This window comes from Triticum urartu, chromosome 6 (genome assembly GCF_003073215.2).
Source record: "Triticum urartu cultivar G1812 chromosome 6, Tu2.1, whole genome shotgun sequence".
NCBI classification, from domain to species: domain Eukaryota; kingdom Viridiplantae; phylum Streptophyta; class Magnoliopsida; order Poales; family Poaceae; genus Triticum; species Triticum urartu.
This window is the reverse complement of record NC_053027.1, coordinates 459,430,575-459,434,953: the sequence shown is the minus strand read 5'-3', so window position 1 is coordinate 459,434,953 and position 4,379 is coordinate 459,430,575. Positions and strand designations below refer to the sequence as shown.

Here is a 4,379-nt window from a genome sequence, read left to right as displayed (position 1 = left end):
TCCGAAACAAGATATGCTCATAGCATGAAAAATGAGTCGGAGAAGTGCTCAACTCCTTCCCCACTCAAACCTCGATCCATTCGGGGGCTAATGATGAAGCTATGTACCTAGGGTAGGGTCATGGACCTGTCCCAGCTGCCCTACCCAAGGACATCTCAAGAAGAAATCACCTTTCAATCGACTTGAAGGTGTTTCACTCGACAGACTCGAAGACACTCGACCAAGAAGTAATCACTCGACCAAGGTCCAATCACTCGACGGCCAGGAGACCTAAAGGCACTCCGCATGCTAAAGGTCGGTTATTAAGTAGCCTTTATGGTCATCATAGCACTTTATTAGAGGCGTTACCAGTAACGCCCGACTTTAATGTATTTAAGACCCTACACAACTGAGGGCCGGAGGGGGCCAGCGAACTCTATATAAGCCACCCCCTCCTCAGTGTAAAGGGTTCGCACCCCTATAATTCATACACGCATAATCCAGTCGACCGTCTCCGGGCTCCAAGACGTAGGGCTATTACTTCCTCCGAGAAGGGCCTGAACTCGTAAACCTTGTGTGCTTACAACTTCTCCATAGCTAAGATCTTGCCTCTCCATACCTACCCCTACATTATTGTCAGGCTTAGAACCACGACAGCCGGTGTGCTCGCTTGGGGCGAGGCGTCGCGGCGGAGGACGATAAGACGACCGGCATGCTCACTTGGTAGGATGGCGGCCGCTTCGCCCGGGCGCTCGGGCGCGGCAGCACGGCGTCGGGTCGTTGCTGGTGGCGCCGCGGCCGGGGCTATGGTTTGACGGGCGACGCGGAGGAGGCACTGTCCTAAAGCCAGCGACGATGGCTGCAGCGGGCGTCAACATCTTGCTTCACGGGCTACCAAACAGAGGATCCCCAAAATCGCTGGCTACTGAACGCCATGAGGCCGCTCGCCCACGGCCAATCGAAATCGAATCGATGCCGGCGGCCACACCGACCTACGTCATGTCCTTTTCTCGGCCTGATCCTAAGCGCCTCCTCCTTCACCGCCTCACCTCGCCCAGCATAGCCCTAGGCGGCTCCATGGGCCGTGGTGGCATGGTGGCTGGCCACGCTGGGTCTTCGGGACGTGCCGAACAGCGTCGCGTTCCTACACCTTGGGGATGGCTTTGGGTCGAATTCTCCTCCGTGCAATTTCGTGCTCCTTTGGTATGTGTGGCTTCGCCCATCTTCCTCCTCATGTTTTCTTCTGCTGACTGATGTACCCTTACTATGCATCCTAGAGTGACACCATGTATTCCAGAGCTACTACATGAACACAATGAAACACCTGACCTTCAAAGAAAATGATACAGCTGGCCAATTTGGTTTGGAGTTTGCAGGAGGCTTTCAGATGTTCTTCTATGTTACATACCCCATGTTAGCCAACAAAATAGGTCAATATTCTGTATGGATATAGGATTTGCATATTTTCTACTTCTTCTAGCAAATACAGACTAAGTCTCTGATTATCTGCAGGGTGTTTCTAATCTTTCTGCCTTCCAGCGTAAATTGAGATATGGTGCCTAGACTTCAACTATTTATCCTATATAGTATAATTGACATTTAAGTTATACATCCTTTCTAGATTTCTCAATATCATGCCTAGAGTTTATAATCCTTTCTTTGAATATCCGTAGCCAGACTTTGAAACTGTTGCACATACATAAATTAAACTAGCTGCCTGTAGTACGAGTATTATATACTCTGTAGATTTGTATGTATGTGGTTACTTTGTTCTGTGGCAAAAGGGTTCAAGGCTAGCATTTTTTAAATATAGCACATTCATATAAATTTTCTTGCAATTCTAACTATGAAATCCATATTCATTTGGTAGTTTTTCTGTAACAATATAAATGATCTTTCAGTCACAGTGCCAGTATTTAGAACTAAATCTGATGGGACTAAATTCCCCTTGGACCCCCACCCCCTTATTATATTCCTATATCTCCATCTCCTTTCTCCACTGGCCATCAGAGAATAGAGATCACATCATGAATTTGTTTTTTGTCAGAGATGTGCTCCCGATGCTTTTGGTTGTCAAATTTGTGATGCAATCCGTCCCTATGTCGGCACAATCAGCAGAATAAAGCAGCTACCATGATTTTCCCATTGATCTCTTGGAGTGATTCAAACCTGCAAGCACCAGGGTAAGAAGTTTCGGTTTTCTTACTAATGCAAGTGATTTTGTAAGGTTAGAACAATGTCAGTTTGCTTTTATGTTGGTTTTTCTAATTTCTACATATTCCTTTCTTATGGATTCTGCCTTCAAGGAAATATAATTATCTAGGTAGTATGGAAAAGCATGAAAATTATATAACTATTTGGTTATACTCATGCTCTGCTATGTCAGATTGAGGAGAAAGAATTATTTTGTTCACCCATCATATTTTTCCCAGGTAATGACTCATGCTCTGTTATGTCAGATTGAGTGACTCCTGCATATGATGATTGGAGAATTTTTCATCAATTTTCCAACATGAATTAGCTACAGAAATTGGGAAAAGAGGAGTCCAGACTCTGATGAACACATCGTCTTTCCTAGGTAACTAATAGTTGGCACCTCTACATTTACATTATAAGATGCCAGCGCCACAAAGTCCCTGGATGCGTCTGCCTGCCTACGTTGATGGGTGATCCGGTTGTAAAAAAATTGAATAAAAAATACACATCAGTTTGTCAAGATACATGTTGGTTACCTTATGAACGAGTATAGCTATTACCAGAGTACAAGCAAATATGTTTCAATTTTCCTTGAAATAAACTTGTATTATGATTACTACATTTAGATCTTGGAGCTATGGTCGACTTTATTAGATGGTTACTGAAGTCTGCACGAGTCAAATATTTTCTAATTACATGTCTGAGCACCATCGGGATAACCTGATTACTGTGTCACAAGCTTGCTATTTCTATTTGTGCAAATTCTGTAATTGTTTCAGTGTTTTGCATTATGCATAGGTTTTTCACAACAGAAAGAAGTGGATGCACAACTTGATTCTGCTTTATTATTTAGTACCAGTTGACTTTGTAAATCCCAGTTTCTCCGGTATTATAACTGTCAAATCATCAAGTTAACCTGATTTTTCTCTTTGGACAACTTGCAATTTGTAATATTATGATTTTCATTTTTAGAAACCACTTCAACTAGCCCAGGACTGTGTCTATTAGTCCTCCAGTATTTGTTGAGATGAGATAACACATTGTATGACAGGTAACAAGCAACTGAAGCAAGAAGATTTTTTGAAAGTATAGCCACCTTAACCTAGGATGCATGATGGAAGGATCCAATATGTCAGCACCAACGGGGGAATTGCAGAGCTTCATATTCAGTTTATTTTAGCTGCTTGCCCGCTTCAACTGTCTACATTACAGGAAACATGTTTCTTTAAGTGACGAACCTAGATACCAATTTATTCAAACTATTATATTTCTTATAGAAGTAATGCAATATATTCTCTCTCTTATGCCTATTTGAAATACCATTTTGGGTCTGTACTTTGCATCTCATATTGCAAGGATAACACATTGTATGCATACTCTCTATTTCTCTTAACTGTAGCAATGATGGAGCGGGAAAGAGTGATGAACCTTGTAACATGGATATTGTACATGTATGAGCTACGGGTCACTATTGTTTATCATATGGATTGTAGATGTAGCAACACTAAAATTTATAACATATCCTCAAATTTCTTTATTTTAGCATTGATGATATACAAGAGCCAGCAAAAAATAGAATAAAAAGGTTCATTAGAGAAATATTATAATTAGCGATTGAATGTCAAATGGCAGTGATTTTATATCTATGTGTGGGAGCTTGATGAAAGATTACATGCAGAGTATACAAGTGAAACCCATCATTTTTCTAGATGAGCTATTACCAGAGGAGATATATATTTCTAGCTAAAGTTAACATTGCTAAAATATTCCACTGGGTGGCAACTCTAGGGCAAGAAGCATACATGTAAGCCTATTCTAGAAATGTTGTAGCTTCAGTGTCGTGCTCCAGCTTCCGTGGAACTTCCACGCCCTTTTGGGACGTGACAGTCAACTTCTGTTGGTTGAGGGGTTCGTCATGAACATAGCATAGGCTGACTACGGGGAGGTGGTCTATACCGGGGAAGATGGCGTTGCCGGGGTTTCAGAAATGTCTAGAAATGTTGACGCTTTAGTGCCACGCTCCAGCTTCCGTGGAAGGGCCACACCGTTTGGGACGTGATGGTCAACTTTTGTTGGTTGGGTGGTTCGTCATGAACATAGCATAGGCCGATGATGGGGACATGGTCTATACCGAGGAAGATGGCAATATTGGGGAGGAGGCCAATGGCGTGGAAGACTAAGACGGCAGGGAGGAGGTCGACAAG

General features: G+C 42.8%; 1 long non-coding RNA gene across 1 annotated transcript; it reads left to right on the top strand.

The window, feature by feature from the left end:
* Window positions 1-593: 593 nt before the first annotated feature.
* On the top strand, window positions 594-3,477 carry LOC125512370. Its single transcript, XR_007285335.1, has 4 exons — window positions 594-1,182; window positions 2,027-2,162; window positions 2,439-2,557; window positions 3,227-3,477. It is a non-coding gene; the product is annotated as an uncharacterized LOC125512370 (long non-coding RNA).
* Window positions 3,478-4,379: the final 902 nt, after the last annotated feature.